Genomic DNA, 21,485 nt, shown 5'->3' with positions numbered 1-21,485 from the left:
TAGAAAAGTTTCAGCTTCAAAAATTTATGACTGATGACACACACTCTTAGAATTTTTGTCATATATGAGGAAACCTCTACTAAGGTTCCTTCATCTCTGAGCTGTAAAATTTCAGGAGATTTAGATTTCTGTGGGATGCCCTTTGAATTGCCTTTGGATAAATTCCTGAAAGCCATTCCAGCACCAGGATAGCCAACGATATTTCACCTGTGTGATGGCTTCAAGACGTGGCCCCCAAGTTCTTGGACACTTCTCTCATTGAGAGTTGGGATCCATGTCTCCTCCCCCTTGAATCTAGGTAGACTTGTGATTTGGTTGTAAACAACAGATAGCTAGACCAGGAAAAGCAACACAGATGCTACTTTGTTCTCTGGGATTCTCGCCTTTGGAGCCCCAATCCATCATGTAAGAAGTTGAGTTCCTCCAAGGCTGCCATCCTTGGGAAGGAAGCCTGGGCCACATTTAGGAGCTGAGGTCCCAGCTGACGGCCAGCACCAACCGGCAGACGTGATTCTGGCCCCAGCAATAGAGTCGCCCCTTCCACGGGGTCTTCCAGCCGAGGCCCTGGGCATTGTGGGGCAGAGACATGCTGTGCCCTGTCCGAATTTTGGTCCCAGAGAATCTATGAGAGTAATAAGATGGTTGTTTATAGCACTAGGTAACACAGTGCTAGTGACCAAAATAACCATGGACAAAAGTAACTGTGACCTAGGTACACTCCTAAGGTTGTGGGGTGCCAGGCTTGAGCACAAATGGAGGTCTGTATATCACACGTGTTAATATCTGAAGTTTTCTAAATTAAATATTATAAATCATGCTAATAAACTAGTAAATAAAGGTGCTGTCTCCTCCTTCACTGAAAAGTATCCTTCATGGTGACCGGGAAGGCCAGGTTTGGATTTAGAATTCCCATCGGAGCCCCCTCCCCTTCTTCAGATCCCCCCAACTCCACCCAGCACCTGTGGCATACGCACCCCACGCTCCACCTATACCCCCTGAAAACAGCCCCATCATAGCCTTTCTTGGCCCTACGGGGCACAGCCAGCAGTGGGGCTTGTCATCCACATGAGGGTGGGTTCAGATGAGATCACATCTAGGCAGGATGAACATCAGGGCAGGATGTTGCAGGATCCCAGGTCTGGTGTAGAGTCTGGGGGCTTGGCTCTGGGGTGCATCCAACAACGTGGACCCGCAAACTTCTCACCAGTGGTCGGGGCGGAGTCAGTCTTGTACAGCCCAAAGGCATTACTTGTGCCAACTACAAAAATGAATCTCTCTCAACTCAGACCTCAATTTTCAATTTGACTTCCCCTTTGCCATTTCCCAAGAATATCCCCAGCCAGTTCAGTGCCACCTGAGAGGAGGGGAAGTATAACGGAGGGCAAGTCATTGTGGAAAGAGACAGCCATACTGTCACTTGTGGTCGGAGCTTCTCACTTTGGAAAACACTCCAGGAGCATGGGGCGCAGAGAAGAGGCCCAGGCAAGCAAGGGACTGGGAAGCTATAGCTCCATTCACTTCATGGAAACCCAGCTCCATCCCATTTCTTGGCTCGCTCATGCCCTCTTGAAAGACGCCCGGCGGAAACCAAGATGTACGTCAGATTTGGCCTCTGAGACCCGGGAAAGAATTTCAGCTGAAGCAGAGGTTAACGTTAGTGACCCTCGGGCTACATTTGACCTGCGAATGTGTTTTTATTTGGCCTGTACAGTGTTTTAAATGTTTTTCTGAATAAGGGGTTAGCCTTTAAAAACTGGAAGATATCACATGAAATTCTCGATTTCTTGCTTTTCCTAGAAATTAGAATGATCTGGAACACGGGGCCTGCATTCCCCCAGAGCAACAAGCAGCCACCCCTTAGATAGGACACAGGCTCCTGGGGTCTCCAGGCCTCACCACCACACTGGTCTCCGTCTGGGTCTACTTCCTGGGGCGTTTGCGTGTCCAGTGCATGGGTTAGAGCAGCTGGACACAGACACCTGCAGAAGATGGTACCTGCTGATGGACGGCCCTGCAGATGGCAAAGGGCTTAACGTCTGCTGAATGAGTAAACGTCTGGAAAAGTGAAAGGTTAGTAAACACATTCAGGAGGAAAGAGAGCAAAACAAGAATCTTAACTGTGGGCTTCCCTGGTGGCTCAGTGGTTGAAGGTCCGCCTGCCGATGCAGGGGACATGGGTTCGTGCCCCAGTCCGGGAAGATCCCACATGCCACAGAGCGGCTGGGCCCGTGAGCCATGGCCGCTGAGCCTGCACGTCCGGAGCCTGTGCTCCGCAACGGGAGAGGCCGCAGCAGTGAGAGGCCCGCGTACCGCAAAAAAAAAAAAAAAAAACTTAACTGTGTCCAGTCCCCTTTAATGGGTAAATCTAGTAGCGCTAGGGTTATTGATTTTATGTTATAACACTGACTATATGTTACTAATAATAGATTCTAATTCAATCCGATCCTTAAAGAGAAGGAAGCTTGTAACACTTCTCAAAGTGGATAAACCAAAACAAAAGGCTACATTGCAGCCCCATCAGTGAACTGCTTCAAATCTGTTGTGAAACCTAAGTTTATCATGCTCTTACTTTAAAAAAATTTAATTAAAAAAAATTACCTGCCCATCTTATGTAACCCTTTAAAAAAAAACACAACAGTATGGCAGTTCCTCAAAAGATTAACATAGAATTACCGTATAATCTAGCAATCTCACTTCTGCATATGCACCCAAAAGACGTGAAAATAGTCTTGAAGAGACATCCGTGAACCCATGTTCACAGCAGCATCATTTACAACAGCCAAGAGGTGGAAGCAGCCCAAGTGTCCATCAAAGAATAAATGGGTAAGCAAAATGTGGTCCACGCATAAAATGGAATACGATTCAGCCTTAAAAAGGAAGGAATTCTGACACATGCTGTAATATGGATGAACCTTGAAGACATTATACTCAGTGAAAAAAGCCAGTGACTAAAAGCCATATACCGTGTGATTCTAAAGAGGTTCCTAGACTCGTCAAGATCAGAGACAGAAAGTAGGATGATGGTCTCAAGGGGCTGAAGGGGGGCATAGGGAGTTAGTGTTTAATGGGGACAGAGTTTCTGTTTGGGAAGATGAAAAAGTTCTGTGGATGGATGGGGGTCACACAACAATGTGAATGTACTTAATGTCACTGACTGTAAATTTAAATACCGTTAAAATGGTAAACACGAAAGATACACTTGTGATCGTCAGCTCCTCTTCTGAAGTCAAAGTTAGGTTCAGCTTGCTTCCCCCGAGAGGGTGCAGAACAGCTGTCAGAGAGGCAGCCAGAGCAGAGCATGAAGCAGGTTCCACGAGCCCAATGGGCCAGTGGAGGGGCCTCGCGGTCCTGGGTTAAAGGAGGTCACCGTCCGAACCCCACAGCTTCCCGGCCAGCAAACACCTCGTTAGACAAGTGCTGGGGGGATCAGAGCTCAGCAGTCACAGCTTTTTTTCAAAATAACTGTTATCCAAAGAAGATGCAGGAAAGCCAATTAAATGTGGACAAGCCCAGCCTAAGGTCTCCAGAAAAAGGTTATCACCCGGTCAAAGTAGCCTTGCAGTCCAAGAGGACCCATGTTTGGAATCAAACGAGGGATACAGGACCTCGCCTGCTCCCTACGTGCAGCCCCGGTGGCTGCAGAGGTGCCTGTGGAACCAGCCAGGCAGGACACAGACCTGAGCCTGGGACGCACAGGCTCCCAAGTGTCCGATGGTATTGCTGTTCCCCCTGTGCATGTACTAGATTGTATGTTTTCACCCCACAGCAACGTGTCTCAGTAAATACGAACGTCACATCTCATTACACCAAATGTATTACACTAAAATATACCGGAATTTCTGAAACGTGTACGTGAGTTTTACAAACTGAGATTCTCAGCTGTAATATTATACTCATGTCACACAGCACCCATGTGCCCACAGGCACTCAGAATCCTCTCCCCATCTCCCCAGGCTTGGACACTCGCCAGCCATGCGACCTTAGCCAAGGTGCCTCCCAGCTCTCAGCTTCCTCATCTGTAAAATGGGGACAACAGTTAGTATTTACCCCAGAGGGTTGGGCAGTAAGTGCCTGATCAGTCCAGCAGTGGGTGTTTGTGAGGTAAGGTAAGCTCACCTTCCAGGTAGCAGAGCATCTGGGTAACTCCTGCCTCTGACCCTGAGACCCTCCTCGTATGTATGGGTCATTGATGTTTTAGTTTCAAACTCACCAGTTGAAGTTTTTTTCTTTTTTTTAAAATTTATTTTATTGAAGTGTAGTTGATTTACAATGTTGTGTTAATGTCTGCTGTACAGCAAAGTGACTCAGTTATGCATATATATACATTCTTTTTCATGTTCTTTTCCATTATGGTTTATCCCGGGATATTGAATATAGTTCCCTGTGCTATACAGTAGACCTTGTTTCACTTTTCTGTCAACACTGTTCCCCGAGGGCAGAGATGTGAGGTGCAGAGGGAGAGACACTGGGGAAACGTCGAGGGGGACGGGGAGACGTGATCTCTAAACACAATCACAGCCTGCATCTGAGTGCCTCAAAGTCTGGAACACTCGACTGGGTTCACTGTTACGACCCCTGTAGTGTGCCCGCCCCTCGAGAGCCAAGACGGGATGCGCTCAAGGGCGCTGCCGCCACTTTGGCTGGGACCCTGCCTGCCTCGGCCCTGGGAGCCTCCAGCTTTTCGGATGAGATCACCACTGTCTGAACCCGGGAGCAGAGCGCTTGGCCAGAATGTTCCAAATTAAGCCAGACACTGTGCTTTTTTTTTTTTTTTGAGGCAGGAGAACATGTGTTCGAGCTTTGTAAGAAAAAAACTACTCAGGCTTCGTGTTTTGATGACACTTGGCTCCCACCTCCTGTAAGTCCAAACGTCTGTGGAACAGGGAAGTGAGCCCTGAGTCAAATGATAAAGCTGATATGATTCATGAGTTTGTCGGGAGGGAAGGAACAGGAAACGGAGGGGCTGGTGCCAGGGCTGTGACATCATCACTTTGGCATCCCGTCCAGTCCTGGAAAAATGCAGCCTGCACCGCCCTGACGATTTTGAGACACAGGAGACAGAAGCTATTCGGTTGCTTGGCCAACTCCTGAGAGCAAGGAACTGGATTTTGGAAGTCTTATCCCCCAGAGCGCATGAAGGGTGAAATGTCAGTATGTGGACGGCCGCCAAGAACTCCAGGAGAAACCAAAGAAGAAACAACACCCTTCACTTAAAGCACCAGTGGAACACACACATATATACACATATATCTGCACATACACATATTCATATATATCTAATCCTATGTGTGTATACATATGTACCAACACACGCACACAGACACGTATATATTTAATCCTATGTCCTCTAAGAGACTTCTTAGTGAGGAGGGAAGGCCAGTGCGGGGGAGGTGGTGATGGGAGGAGGAGATGGGATTTTCATCTCCTTTCACCGAGGAGGACCAAGGGTACAGGGTCCGAGCCGTACCCACACAGTGACTATACCTAAGGCTCTTCCACCTGGCCCACAAAGGGACAGTATTTCACCTTCACAGAACAAGTTAATGACCCCCTGGTCCAAAGCAAGAGAACTGCAGGAAAGGAAGGGCCCCTCTGGCCTCCCAGAACCAGATGTATGAGCCCTCCCCACACACACACTGCCGACCTTGCTGCCTCAGGGCCGTCTGGCTAACTGATGCACTGGCTGCGCCGCCTCTGTTCCGGATTTTCCCGCGGACTTTGCTGGTCGTGCGGCCAGGCTGGACCTCACTTCAGCCCTGCAGTCCCTCCCACCCCCGTGATGTGGTTCCCTTCTCTCTGTGCTCTGTGAGGGCAGGCGAGGCTCACTCATTTTGCATTCTCAGTACCTACGATATAATAGGTGTTCAATACACTGATTTTAATTAATAAGTGCGCAAACAATGGATTAAAATTTTAAATTAAGAAATGAGTTGAGGCCCTTATCACATGCAGACAGCCTCCATCCAGCAGGAAGGGACCCAGACATGACAGTTTCTGGGCAGCTACAAATGTAGCCCCACGTCAAGCCAGTATTCTTTTACCATGTAGTCCACATTTATTTAGTGAGAAGAGATAAATTTTCTTTTGGCGAAAATTGTATATGTCTTCCACCTAGGGGTTTATTAGAGACATTGAATATAACGTAGCATCGAAACTGACTGTATTTGGAGTTGTCTTTCATTTCACTTTTTCCATCACTTGTGACTAGATTACAATGAGTCACTCATATACACAAAGAATTGAAATAACACAGAGCCTTATTCAAAATGGATTTTAAGTTTATTTTTCTTGGCTTTCATTACCCCAAGAACATTTTCCATTTTTCTGGAGTCTTTATTATCTCTTGGGTTTTCTTTTGCAATTTTCTGAATACAACTTCTTGTTTACACACTAAACAGTCTGAAATTTGTGCAATAAAACAAACCACTCAGTCCCGGGAAGCACCCTATTCAGTATGTTATCTGGTGTCAGAACCTCGCTTGACGTGGGATGAACCTCAGCTGATGGAGACCAGTGGCTGCACCTTCAGTATTCACTCAGCTGGGAAGATGAGCGAATCCAAGGGGCTTCGTCTCACTCTCCACTTGGGGGAATGGACCATGTGGGTGGGGAGAGGACCAATTTATATCAAGCCATTTATCTAAAGAGTCATCCATGGAAACCCGCACTAACCAAGGCCCCATTTGTGACTGGCTCCAGTAAGGCCTGAGCACATGGGGGGCCTGGGGCCCAGAAAAGGTGCCTGGTATCTCACACCAGGTACCTTAATTCCAACTTGGGCCCGTCTCTCACTTCCATCAGAAGGCAAAATCCACATACAGCCTTATGGTGACTGATGGCCATGAAATAATAAGGATAATAACGACAGCTCCCCCCCAAGTGTGAGCCCCACCCAGGTGGGTGTGTTTGCCGCGTGGCTGGTTCCCGGGCCGTGGGAAGCAAGGTCCAGTGAGGCAGCACGTTGGGTGCAAGAAACAGGTGCTCATTGAATAGCTGCAACCAGGTGAATTTGCTGAAACATCGCTCTGGGTAAAGTTCCCTCTGTGTCCTTTTACTGAACCCTTACGAAGTAACTGTGGGTGGAGCATTGCTGTGTCCATTTGACAGGTGAGAAAACTGAGGCTCAGAGGCAGACTTGTCCCCATACTTACAGCCGGTGAAAGGGACAGCTGATCTGAGCTCAGGCCTGTTTGACCTCAGGATCTGTACTCCTTCCGCAATCTCACGTGGTCCCTGGAGCCCTGGAGCCGGTTCTTTCAGAGAACTCATTGTTGTGTGCTGCCTGGCAAGGCACAAAGAATACCCACTGGAGCACCCACTGGAGCACCCACTGCCCACAAAGTACTGATCACCAGGCAGCAGCGCCTTATCTACCGCCAACTGCAGATAAAGTCCAGCCTGAACTTCCAGCGTGTCACTGCCACGAGGTGTGGCTTTATTTGATTCTATGTGGGCAGATTTTGTGAGGTAGAGAGGGGTCGAAGTCCGGGACTGCAGAAAGCAGCCTGCGAGCATGTTCTTGCAGGAGATGCTGGGTTTGTGATGGATGGGCCACGGGTCAGGGCTCCGTGGGCAGGCTGGGAGCGCTGCACACAGTCTGTGGTGTGGTCCTGCCTCTGTGTGTGTGTGTGTGTGTGTTCTGTGCGTGTTTTCCACGTCACATAGCACGCTTATGTGTTGTATGCGTGTGTGTGCATCGGTGAAGGAGGGGCACGTGCCTGTGACCAGCCCCAGCAGCTGGGCCTGGGGCAGAATCCCCAGCAGGGGTTGCGGCAGCTGGCTGAGCGGGGAGCTTCTCAGACCCGCTCCAGACCCGGTAAATCACCTGCTCTGGGGCTGGGTCCTGGTTATACTTGCTTTTTAACATGTTTCCTAAGCGGTTCTTATACTGAAAGATGAGAACCACCGTTGGAGGGATTGGGCAGCAAGATGGATGTCCACTTCCTCCTCTTAGACGTGTGCAGTATTTGATACTTTTGTAATTTAAAAAAAATACAGGTTTGAGGGAAGCAAGAAAAGGAAGGAGAACAGAAAGAAGGCAGCATACTTTGGGGTGGGGCTTGGATGTAGGAACCCCGCTTCCCAGACACTGGTTTCTGGACCGCGCCGTTTGCAATCTGCCGTCACACTGTCCCGTCTTCTCTGCTTTTCCTTCTCTCTCTCTCTCTCTCTCTCTCGCTGTCTCTCTCCCTCTCAGACACTGTCACTCCCCACCAAGCAAATACCACTACAACACCCCCTCCCAGAAAGCCCCCAAACAGCCCCAAACTAGTATCTGCAAGGTGGCGGCTGCTGGAATTGCTTGTCCTGCCCACGGGACCAGCGTTACTATTTCCCGAGCTGCACAGCAGAGACAAGCCGCCCAAGAATCGCTTACAGAGCTGCCTTCTCATGAGCAAACACACCCACCATCTCCTGGCTCCCCGTTGACGTGGGGTTTATTCCACACACTCGGTTATAAAGTGAAGGTTGTTTGAGTCCAGTTTTTGAAAATGAGTTTCTTTCACTTCAAAACGCAGAAGAAGTCCATTCCAAAGAGCACCTTCAATTCTAAAATTTTTAGTTTTTCACTGTTGGAGTCTTTAAAGGGAAGCCATTCAGGGCCTGGCTCCCCGGCAGGTCCTGGCAGGTGTAAGTCATACGCTGCACCAAGGGCAGGCAGTGCAAAGGGCCTGCGCTCACCGCAGGGGCCTTCCAGCCTGGGTGCCGCACGTTGGCAAACACTGACCTGAACTCTCAGCCCCTCGAGTCCTCTGCCGCTGGCTGTGCAGGCCTCTTGCCACTGTGCTTGTGAATAAGAGCAACCAGTTACCGGGTCTCTCACCGAACCGGGTACTTGACATAAGCTGCCCCCGATCGGCCTGCCAACCCGCAGGGTGGCCTGAGACCCGCTGCGCGGGGGAGGGGAGGGTGAGAGCCGCCTGGGGCTCCGACCCAGGTCCACAGCTGCCGGCACGTCTGTGCATGAACCCTGCTCTCTGCTACACTTGGCGGTGCCTGGGGCCTCACAGCAGCCCTCGCCCTGGCTCCAACCATGCGGAAGGAAGCGGTAATGGGGCTCTTTATGGGGGTGAGGCCAGGTCTTTACCAGGTGGGCAGGAGCCTGCGGCGTGGGTGGAAGAGCCACAGCCAGTGGACCAGTCCGTTCATGCAGGGCATCCTCGACCCAGGCCACACGTTGGAATCACTGACGAACTGAGGTCAGGAGATCCCATCCCAGGCTACACCCAGACCAAGGAGATCAGAATTTCTGGAACTGTCTGTGAAGTTCCACAGGGATGCACAGCTGAGGTGGAGACCCCTGGGCTCCAGGCCGGTCAGCCTGGCTCCCCTACTGCTTCCTCGCATGGTTGGTTGTGGGCCTGCAGCCCTGGGTCACCCGGGGTGTCAGACAGGCCCAGCCTGGACCTCTCAGTAGGAACCTGCGTTTTAACAAGGCCCCTGGGTGATTTGCTTGTGTGTTACAGTCCCAGAAGTTCGGCTTCAGATGACTACCTCAGATGCCCCAGCATTTGAGAACCTCGGCAGACACGCCGGCATCCTGACCTGGGGAGGGGTCTCGCCTTGAGCTCCCATCAGCAACACGGTGGGAGGTGGTGACTCCCTCGAGGAGCCTTGGGGCTCTGACAGCCATAGCGCAGGAGCGGGTGTCAGTGAAATCGTCCCCACTGACAGCTGCGTCGTGGTTCAGTGCAGTTTTGGAAAATAGATCACCACTGCGATGATAATAGGTTATTTTCTTGTGTCTTAATGGCCTTTATCGTGAAACAAAGCATCCCGTAACTTAGTAGCTTAAAACAGCAACTATTTGCTCAAATAACAACTGCTGCTCAAATAAGTAACTGTTTATTTGTTCAAATTCAACTGTTTATTTGGTTCAGCGATGTGGGCTGAGGCAGCTGGGAGGTTCCCCTGCCGATCTCGCCTGGGGTCACTCTCACAGCTGTGGCCACCTGGTGCATCAACGAGCCGGGGATGTTCTGAGACAGTGGGCTGTGAGCCGCACTGTTGCCTGGGGGCCTTGGTTCTCCTGCACATGGCCAGGTGAGCCTGGGCTTGTGACACGGTGTCGGCAGCGGTAGGAGAGCAGGACGTGGACGCTGAAAGATCTCTGCTGGCCTCGCTCAGAATTTGCACGTCACTTCCAGCACATTCTATCGGTTAAAGCAGGTTGCAAGGCCAGACCAGATTCCAGGAATAGGGAAAGAAGCTACATCTCCTGATGGGGCAACTGCAGAGATTTTGCAGCTATTTTTAATCCACCCCATCTTATCCTTCGGCCACAATTATTTCCATCATTCCCAAGTGCAAAGTGCACTCACCCAGCCCGAGGCCGCCTGCAGTCTTATCCCACCAGGAGGAGCACAGCAGACACTGGGTGGCTCCTTGTTGGTTCGTGTTTGAGCAGAGCCTCACTGCCTGCGTGCTGGGATCGGGGAGGCTGGGCCCAGCACGAGGCCCTCAGAGCTGGGTGCTTGGGCAAGTTCCCAAGGTCAGAGCTGGAGGTGAAGACAGGCCGGAAAATTACCTCTGTCTCTCCCCTCTCTTTCTCTCTCTGTGTCTGTCTCCCATTTTCTTTTGTTCATCCCCCGCCCTCTTCTCCGCACTGCAGTTTGTACCTACCTTCCATCCATCCATCCATCCGTCTATCGATATCTGTCTATTATATCTACTATGTATCTATCTGTAACCTATCCAAGGGATAGCATTTGAGTGCGTGCTATAGTCCAGGGATTATCTCTTCAACCCTCACGCCAGCCCTGGAAGGTAGACATCTGTTATAGACTGAATGTTTATATCCTCCCCAGATTCCTGTGTTGAAGCCCTAACCCCCCATGGTGTTCGGAGATGGGGCCTTTGGGAGGTAATCAGGGTGACATGAGGTCATGAGGGTGGACCCTCACGATGGGCAAAGTGCTCTCTCTCTATTTCTTTCTCTCCCTGTCTCTCTCTCCCTCCCTCCCCACACAAGGGCACCCAGAGGAAAGGCCGCGTGGGGACTCACTGGGAAGGCGGCTGTCCGCGAGCTGAGAGCAGAGCTCGCACGGAACTCGGCCTGGCTGGACCCTGAGCTCAGACTTCCCGCCTCCAGGACTGTGCAAAGAAACATTTCTGCAGTTGTAGCCCTCGGGTCGCGGTGCTTGTCACAGCGGCTGAGCAGAGGTCTGCAAACCCTTCCTCCATCTTACAGATGGGGGTGTGGAGGGTCCCAGGAGCTCAGCCACTGGACTAAGGTCAAACCCTGGGGAGGGTGGAGCCGGTCTCAGTCGGGGTCTGTGTCCCACCCGCCGGGGCCCTGCCACTCGGCTGCCTGCCTCGTGGTCACCTTGAATTCTGGACTGTTCCTCAGTGATGCCACGTTGCAAATGGTTCTGAAAGTAAGGGCACAGATTGAGGCGTGGGGAGGGCAGGGCAGCCTTTGCCGGCCCTGGACTCTGCTCGGATGCCCCTGTTTGCACCCAACCCCCGCTCCGGGCCACAGGAGCCTCTCCGTCCTTCGCCAGCCCTGCAGGGCCCTCCGGGTCCCCTTTGTGCTCCTGTCTGTCCTTCAGGCCTTGAGAGATTGGTTTCTGCCTAAGCCGTCCCGGTTAAGGGAGAGGAGGAAGGGTGTGTGTAGATTCCCGGGGATGGGAGCCGCGATGGAGCCTCCGTCAGCACGCCCTCGGCAGGTGTACCTGAAGGGAGGTACTCACCAGCGAGGAAGGAAAGCACAGGGCCTCTGTGTGCAGCGACCCAAAGCTGCTCGTGGAGAATCTCACTGTGAATCCGGGCTCAGCGGGGAAGTATTTCGGAAATGCGTTAATGTGCCGGCTGTGCCCCCCGTCCCGGAGCCCCTCGCACACCGCCTGCCGCAGTGGGCGAAGAGGCGGGGGGCAGGCTGAGCGCCGGTGAGGCAAGGGGACCAGGTGAAAGAAGACCTTACTGTTCACGCTGTTGTGGCCCCAGGAGGGTGTGTGACCAGCAGGGCAGCGTCTCGAGAGCCAAGCTGTGCTGAGACAAGTGATCCCACGAGGCAGGTCTGGCACTGTTCCCTCGGGGGGTGGGGGTTGGGTTTGCCACGTGGCTGACTTTGTACGGGTATTACCCCAGGATGAACGAATACGAACACTTAATCCCTCTTATAGCCCTAGGAAGTAAGTATCGCTGGTATCTCTATTTTAAAGATAAAGAAACCTAAAGAAACCAAGTGCCCTGAGGGACAGAGCGGTTCAGCAGAAGCCCCGCCCCAGGCAGTGACTCAGCCTGGCCGGGAGCAGAGCATCACGTGAGGAGTGCTCAGCCTGGCGGGGTGGGCGTGGGGCGGGGGCCTGGGCAGAGCAGATCTCCTTGGCGGGCGGATGCGCTGGACGGTCGAGGGAGGCTGGGCAGAGGGGCTTCCGCTCACCTGACAGCTCCAGCCCAAGCTCGAAGGAGCCTGCCCGGCCGAGCGCCCATGCCACCAGCGAGGGCCGGGCACCCGGCCTGGCAGAAGTTACCGCCTCACTGTCCCCTTAGGCTCCTGCCACATTCTCAGGTCCCGAACTGGCTTGCGGGGGACCCAGACGGAGCCAAGTTGAGGACCAGCCCCCTTGGTGCTGACGGTGTGGCCTGCAACAGAGGCTGCAGTGCGGACAGCCCTGGCCTGGGGCCACCGGGAGGGTGTGATGAGTCTGGTCCCCGTGGAGGGTGGCTGACCCAAGGGGGCAGATGGTGAGAATTCAGGAGAACAGGCAGCCCCACAGGCCATAAGAGAGAGCCAGGGCCGGGGACGAGTAGAGGCAGCAGGGGGCGGGAGGGACCCGGGAAAGCCTGGCCCTGGCGAAGCCGGTCCCGGGAAGGCTGCTCGGGGGCCCGGACAAGCAGAAGGGAACACTTTCCACCCTGGGGCTGCAGAGAGGGGCACACGTCACCAGGGCTCAGTCAATAGAACCGGTGTGAGAACCGGGCAGGACTCAGCTATGCACATCGGGGCCCAGGTTCTGAAAGGGCCCAGCCTCAGGGCTGCCCTGTCCTGAGTCACTGAGCTCCTGACCTACGGCTCCTGCAGTCCCCCAGCCCGAGGTCAGACCGCAGGCTCAGACCTGCAGGGGATGTCAAGGGCAGCTCTAAGGGCTTGTGGAGGCAGTCAGGCCAAGGAGGCCCTCCCCGGCCCACTCCCTGCCTTAGACTCTGACCTCCAGCCACCCGTCCTGCTGTGACACGTTTGCAGTCAGCTTTGCTCCACCTGTCTCGCACCCGCCTGGCTTCCGCGTGGCTGCCCTCTGGAAATGTTTTTCTTTCACTAATACATCCCTCAGAGGTGCTGCTGTTTCCAGACTTTCTTATTATTGTAAACAATTGGAGGAATTCTTTTTTCTTTTCTTTTCTTTTTTTTATGGAACAGTTAAAAACAACAGTGTAGATTATAGATGACAGAGACTTGGAACCTTCTCCAGGACATCTTGTGAGATGAAAATTCAAGTTGTAGGAAAATATTTTTATCTAGCATGATTTCAATGCTATTATTTTTATGTTTGTCCGTGTAAAGATATATTTCTTTTTATTCGACATTTGTATGTATTTGGTATTTGTATATATTGTGAAATGATCACCACGATAAGTTTAGTTAGCATTCTTCACCTTACTTAATCACACATTTTTTTCTTGGGATGAGAAGCTTTCAAAAGTGCCATAAGTATTATTTATTAGCTATAGTCACCCTGCTGTACATCATCATTTGGGCAAACTTTAGGGGTAATCTCCGTGGTGATTTCTTCCGAGAAGAAAGATCTGCTCTCACAAAAATGTATCTGAACGAGAAGAAAAATTCATGTTTTTCTTCCTTGTGAAAAGTGTCCCGTCGTGGGGGCGGCGGGGGTGAGGGGAGCAGGTGAGAGGAGGGGCGCCTGTAAGCTGGGCACTGAGGGGCAGGAGGAAGGGTCCTGTCCACCGGGTCCCAGGGACCCTGAAACACCGCTGCTAAAATGTCCACATGTCCTGGTGGATTATGTTTAAAAGTTTGTGAGGAATAGTGTGGAACTGGGAAAGCATTTTTCTGTGGAAACAGTACCATCAGTGGAGGATTCACTTTTCAAACACATCCACACAAATGCATTTAATCCACGTGGGCCTCGCTGGCTGTGTCCCATAGGGTGTTGGTGCGTGTCTGCCCATCTGCGAAGCCAGGGGTCCTGTCTCAGAGGGTCGCTGGGAGGAGTCCACGGGTTTCTAGCTGTAAAGTACTTGGAACAGTGACTGGCACATAACTAGGTATAGGTGTATATGTACCTTAAGTGGGTATATGTATACCTATGTGTAGGTATATATATATATACCCCTGGGGGGGCTCAGGGCCCAGGGTGGAGCCCTCAGAGGTGAGGGCTGGGGGCTGCACTCCCACCTGGGGTCCCACGGCGGTGCTGGGGAGGAACCGCAGCTGAGAGGATGCGATGGAGGCAGCTGCTCTGCCAGGGGCCAGTGGTTGGCTGCGTCCCCGGCGCTGGGCCCGGAACTAGCGAGGTCGAGGACAGGATGCTCTATGACAGGAGGGTGCAGGGGTGTGGGTGAGAGCTGGTAGCAGGATGGGCTCTGAGCACAGGTGTGAGTCTGGGAGCCACTGGGGCACCTGGAAGGGGACTGTGCCCCAAGTTGGCCCAGGAGCCCTGTCCTGCCTTACAAGACCCTCGACTAAGATGTCCCCGACCCGTCTGTGGAAGAGTCTTCATCTCTGCAGGTTGCACTTTGTGGCAAACGCCTCTGCCCAACGCCACCAAGTGGCTGATACAGAGGCCAGGCTTCCGGGTTCCTGAGCCCCTGGCCTCCTGAGCATCCCTTCCAGGGCCTCTGAGTCACAGAGCACCAAGGACTCGTGTGGGGATGGGAATGGGTGGCCCTGGCATCCCGGGGGGCGAGGCATCTCAGGACCAGGGCCCGAGGGGCCGGGGGACAGGGCTGCGCCCCACGGGGGCTGGAAGGGGGATCAGGAGCACGTCACCAGGCCCCCAGTGCGGGGGTCCAGCTCGGGCTCCTGCACCTGGTCTTGCCTCCCAGGTGGTCTTCCTCTGACCCCATCTCAGCCCTCAGCCCCAGCCATTTCAGCGAAGCTCTGCTGTCTCATGTGGTTTACAGAGCTCAGCCTCACGTCCTCATCTGTGTAGATTTATACGTCCTAATACTTTGTATTCTTTCACACATGCACGCACTTCTACCCTACCGTCTGCACACATAGCAATTCACACTCATAAACACTATTTCCACGACGTTCCGGAAATGGGGTTGGCGTCATGTCGAAGGGTTTTGAGTAATAACGGGCGAGGCCTCTGAGGTGAGGCTCTTTCTCAAAGCTCCTCCCTGCAACACTACTTATTTCGCCCACGGGTATGTATGAAGCATCCACTGGGTCATCCCCAGTTTCACGGAACCTGGCCTCATTCCAGGTGACGTGGCATTTCCAGAATCACACAACTTGCTGTTGTACCTTTTCTTTGCGTCGGCTCCCAGCCCTGTTAGTTTTTTTGTGTGTGTGTGGTACGCGGGCCTCTCACTGATGTGGCCTCTCCCGTTGCGGAGCACAGGCTCTGGACGCGCAGGCTCAGCGGCCATGGCTCACGGGCCCAGCCGCTCCGCGGCATGTGGGATCTTCCTGGACCGGGGCACGAACCCGTGTCCCCTGCATCGGCAGGCGGACTCTCAACCACTGCGTCACCAGGGAAGCCCGCTGTTAGTTTTTGTTTGTGGCAGGTGTTCATTCGTAGAGGTGAGTGATCGATTGTCATGACTTAGAACAGATGTCTCTCACTTCCTGTTACACCCAGCTTTCACCCCCTCCCTGAAGTCAAACGAACTTGCCTCGAGCCCCATCCACTATGGTGGTAAAGACCCAGGTGTCTGATGTGGGGGGACGGCAGGATGGAAGTCTGCGGGAGGTGCTGTGGGTACCACTGGGTCCCCCGAAAACCTAGGCTGAAGCCTCACCACATGGGATGTTTGTTTTACACCAGACGACACACCTCTCTAGCGGGTGCTGTCCTGCACCTTGTGGGGTGTCTAGCAGCATCCCTGGCCTCTGCCCACTGGGTGCCCGGAGCACCACCCACAGTCATGACAACCAAAGATGTCTCCCGATTTTCCCCCCAAGGGGAACCAAGGGTTTACATAATCCATCAGGAGGTTGACACTTGTGCGTGTTTATAATAAAGTTTTTGGCTGTGAACACAAAATATGAAATTTGTGTTGAATTGCATCCCCAGAAAGGTGGGTTGGCGTCCTAATCTGGCTACCTGCGAGTGTGAGCTCATTTGGAAACAGGGTTTCTGCAGGTGTAATTAAGACGAGGTCACACAGAAGTAGGCGGGGCCTCCGGTCCAGACGATGTCCTTACAAACTGGATCTGGGAGAGGAGACAGCACAGCCCTGGAGCGGCTCACCTGAGGGCGGACATTCACAGGTGTAAACCCCCAGGTAACTCATCCTGGGTGGCGAGGTCCCTGGATTCAAAGCCCGGCCTGGGGTCGGAGCCCCGGTGCTGAGTCATGATGAGAGCTGGCGGCGAATCCTTCTCCACGGAGCTGAGGAAGGGGGTTAGAGCAGTTACGTAAATAAACAGAGAGCACACAGGCACATAAAGAAATCGCAGGACACTGGTGTCCAGGATGCGAGCACGAGGCTGTGTGGGGCTTCTCTCCCCCGACGAGAGCTGCTCTTCGCCGGCTGTCTGGTGCAGCTGCGCACTCGGCCTGTTGCTTGTTCAGAGCGGCGCCGGAGCCCCTCCTTCTGAAGCCGCCCCTACGAACAGCTGAGGGGACTTTCTAGAGGTCTGGTCGTTTTACTCAGTTGACTTTCCACAGCATGCCTGTCTCCTCATTCCTGACAGGTGGCTCAATCTGGGTTTCAATTCCTTAAAAATAAAATCTACCTGCCCAGGCTGATAACTTGTATCCACGATAATGGCTAATCAAAAGAATATGCCCCTGGGTAGGTGTCACAAGTGCTAAAAAATGTTCAGACCCTTTCACCAAACACGCCACTGAGGGGATGTCACGGGTCCTCGTAAGGGCACTGACACAGCAGAGGATTCTTTATGATCAGAAACAAGCGGAAACGACACATTGCCCCGAAATGGGGACTGTTCAGTACCTTTTGGTACATCCATACGATGAAATACTCCTGAGGTGTTAAAATTTAAGTTTTGAACAAAGGTTATGAAACACTGCCAGTGTAATCCCAGGTCTATTACAACAAACACCGAAAGGATGTGCTTCAATACAATGAGTGAGTCTAAAGTTCTCCTTTGGGCTTTTCTGTATTATTCATGTTTTCTACAATGAATAGCTATACCCTTTTGTAATAAAAAATAGAACGAATCAGGTTGACTAAGGCCTATGCAAACAACGTAGCCCACTTTAAGTGTGCAGTTCTTTGAGTTTTGATAGACGTAGACGTAGTGTAACCACACTCCCAGTCAAGAAGTAGGACCTTCCCACCCCCAGCAAGCTCCCTCTGGCTCCTTTGCAGTCAAGCCCCGTCCCAGCTCTTGGAAACTGCCGCTCTGTCTTCTGTTGCCATAGTTCTGCCTTTCCTAGAATGTCACCCACATGGGATTACACGGAACGTAATCTTTTGGACGCGGCTTCTGTTCTCTTAGCAGTTTCTTGAGATTCATCCATTGGCCTCCGTACTTCACGTGAGATAATGAACCATCTTTAATGCTTCAGCTGCTGTCACTTGGGTTTTCCATGCCTTGGGGTTGGCATTGCTCTTAACTGATAACAATATTGGACACCACTTTGGAAATTCCACTCATTGTTTGAGGTCCTCCTTAACACGACTTCCTCCCCGGGGAGACGTTCACGATACCTCTGCTCCCAAACAGTTACGATTCCTCTGTTTTGAATCCTTATGGCATTTTATGTTCCACCCCACACCCCAGAGACAGCCGTATTCTTCTCTGTAATACAGTTAACTGTGCTCTGGTTTAATCGATCCCGGTATTCCCAATCCATTAGACGTTGGGCTTCTTAAAGCCAGGAGCTATCTTACTTGACGGCAATACCTTCCAATCTACACACGTCACTCCCTGCTGGCCTGACGTGTGAGAGCATTGCCCTCTCTGCTCTGGTCATTCCGGCCTCCTCGCTGCCCCGCGTGTGCCGCGCTCACTCCCGCTCGTGTCCTCAGGGGCGACAGAGGGCCGCAGTGTCCTCAGTGCCACCATCCTGGTGGCATGTTTGTGACGGGTCAGAAGGCCAGGTGTCTGAGTCTGGGGACGGTCTCTGCCCAGCACGTCACAGGACAGGCTGGCTCACAACGTGCTTCTCGGCAGAGGTGGCCACGGACCCTTTCGAATTCTCTTCTCCAGCAGTGGCCTCTCCAAGCTTTGTTTTGGACCCCTTAAGAAAACCGACAACTCAACCCATGTCCTGTGTGGCTATGCCATATGGAAGTGGGTCCCAAGCTGCCCCAGGCCCCCCGAATGACTCTTGTTCCTCTGCTGCGGGACTTCTCAGAACCTTCAGAAAACCATGAGTTTGGCGCATCCACAACAGAAGGATGGCGTAGCCAGCCTTTCCCAAGTGCATTTAACCACAGACCCTAGCCCATTTCAAAAATCTTCACTTGGAAATGATTTCAGGCTCTCAGCAAGCTGCAGAAATAGTCCAAAGAGGTCCTGGCTTTGCTCCCAGCTTTTATTTTTTGTTGCAGCAATCTGTCGGACTCCGAGACTTTTGGAAACTGCCTTTAAGAATTATGCATTGCTTGTAACCTAAGGTCTCCTGTCAACAAAGACAGAGAGAATTACTGAGCTCCTGCAAGAAACCTGAGGGGTTTTCACATTTAGCCATGAACATATGTTTATTTGTGAACCGCACACACAACTGCTCTCTTCAAGCTTAGCTTCTAGATTCCAAGGGCCAGACCCATAACATGTACATTTCAATTTTTAGCAGAAGCTACAGGCAAATTAAAACCCAACCAAAATACTGTATTTTCAGAGTAGAATGTGTGTCAGGTGGCTTATTCCTTCCCGAGAGTTCGTGGCTGACACTGGTCATCGGCAGAGGAAAGCAAGCCCTAATCACAGAGGGGCCAGGACATGAGCCGTCGCAATGAGAGCCAGAGTCCAGCCACGTGCAGCCCCCGCTGTCCTACAGATTGCCACTTGCTTGGGAGTAACTTCTACTCGAGGGCAAGCTAAAAGGATGACACTCCTGACCTGGGTTTTAGGAACACCTCTCCTGCGAGCATTCCAAGCTCATCACAGATGCTCTGGCCTCACCCTGCCTTCGAGTGTTTCTCTTTCCCTGGTCCTCTCCGGCCCTTCCCACACCTCCCATCACATCAGACCTGGGCCTCCCCCGGGCCAGCCCCGGCCGGCCGTACCTCTGCACGGGCCAGGCTGCCGCCTGGCCTGGCCCCCACCTCTGCCTGGAGACACCCTGCTACGTCTTCAGCCTCAGCTGGATGCCCGACCGGGAAGGTCTCCCTGATGCCCCAGGGAGAACCAGCCCCCTCTCTCCCCTGCTTCCTTGGCCACATTTTTATCAGTCTGAATTGCCCTGCTAGGCCCGGAAACCCAACCCCGATTGACTTATGCAAAAGGAGGTAATTTACTGATCTTGAAGCCAAACTGCGGGAAGGACAGGGGTGCCAGGAAGCAGAGCCTGGGCCGAGGTCAAAGCTCTCCTGGCCTCTCTCTGAGTGTCCCAGAGCCTGTCCACGGGAGACCCCATGGCGGCTGTGTTCCGACCCAAGCCCACAGCCTCACACCCAGGAAGGGATGGCTTTGTCCTCTCAGCAGCAGCTCAGCAAGTCCCGGGGAGAACCCTGGGATCCTCACTGGGGCTGGGGGCACGAGGCATCCGGATGGGGCCAGGGCAGGTCGGGGGTGTCAGTGTCCACTCAAACCACTGACAGGGTGGGTGGGGGCAGGATGCTCACGGTATTGGTAGAAGAACCGGGAAAGTGATGGAAGACGGAACAGTAGCCACCGGTAACAGGACGGTTCTGCTTCTATTAAGAGCAGATCGCATCTGAAACAGCCTCACAGACATAGAGAACAGACGGGTGGTTGCCAAGGGGGCGGTGGGGGAGGGCTGGAGGGGGAGTTTGGGATGAGCAGATGCAAACTAGTCTATACAGGACGGCTAAACAACAAGGTCCTACTGTAGAGCACAGGGAACTGTATCAGTATCCTGTGATAAACCATCATGGAGAAGAATATGAAAAAGAATCTATGTATGTATAACTGAGTCACTTTGCTGTACAGCAGACATTAACACAACATTGTAAATCAACTACACTTTGGTAAAAAAAAAAAAAAAGAATAGATCGCATCAGATACATCTGGACACACAGGGAACCTCTGCTTTCACTCTGGTCTGAGAGCTCTTTGAGGGAAAACACCTGATCTCTTCCTGATCCTTCTGTCCCCCGAGAGCAGCACAGTGCCATGCCTTACACTGAGGGGGCCCCAATAATGTCTGTGGAGTTGAATAGTCATTAATAAGGTTATTTTGCAGGGATGGACTTAATGTAACAGGGTTCATGAAGTTTGTAAGATTTAGGATCCCTGCATATTTTCATTGAACCATGGGGGTCAAGGAGGAGGCTGAATGAACAGTTCCTCAACGTCATCTTTCCCCCATAGCACACTTATATACTGGCCCAGAACTTGTCCTTAATTCTCTAATTAAGATTAAAAAAATAAAGCAAAGATCCACTGTCAAGCGGCTACTTTGTGAAATTATTATCTGTTAAAGATTACATTGTCTGATAGGGCTTTATTCTGGGCTAGTTCAGTCATGATAAGGATTAAGAAAAACACTTTCATAGATTTTAACTTGCCAAGTTCAATACTGCTATATTTTATATAAGTGGCTGGCCCCCTTTTGAGTCCTACAGCAGCGTTAGATAAAGTAGTTAATATTCCAATAAACTAGTAACTCAAAAAAGATGTGTTCATTTTAGACATATTGTCCCAGGCTCTCCAGGACAAAAGGCCACTCACATTCATACTGGGGTGTTTTGGAAAAACATATAGTTTGCCTATTAGGTCCAGGAAATGCTAGGCCTGGTGTGTACATAAGGGCGCTCGAGGTGGGAAAGATGTCCCTCCCTCCCTCTCCGGAGAGATATCTTGGGTCTTATCCCCTGTCTTTCTCCCTTTCTCTGTCCCCATTCTGCCCTGCAAATCCCACCCCGTCAACTTCACCAGGCTCCGTGTCCTTGTCTTTATCCTGATACGAGTGCCATGGTCTAGGTCTGCATTCTCTCCTCCGGGACCAGGGATTGGCAACCTTTTTCTGTAAAGAGCCAGATGATAGACATTTAGGCCTTGTGGGTGTACAGTTTCTGTCCCAGCTTCTTACTTCTGTCGCAGTAGAAACGGCCATAGACAGCGTGTCTGTGAATGGAGGTGGCCCTGGTCCAATAAACCCCAGGCTGCGGGCTGCGTGTGGCCCTCAGGCTGTAGTTTGTCAAGCCCCGGAAAGCATTCTCCAGCCACTTCATTCCGATGTCAGTGGCCT

This window comes from Delphinapterus leucas, chromosome 10 (genome assembly GCF_059928025.1).
Source record: "Delphinapterus leucas isolate spDelLeu-1000000601 "Yukka" chromosome 10, BTC_Dleu_Yukka2, whole genome shotgun sequence".
Lineage (NCBI taxonomy): Eukaryota > Metazoa > Chordata > Mammalia > Artiodactyla > Monodontidae > Delphinapterus > Delphinapterus leucas.
This window is presented reverse-complemented; position numbering follows the sequence as displayed.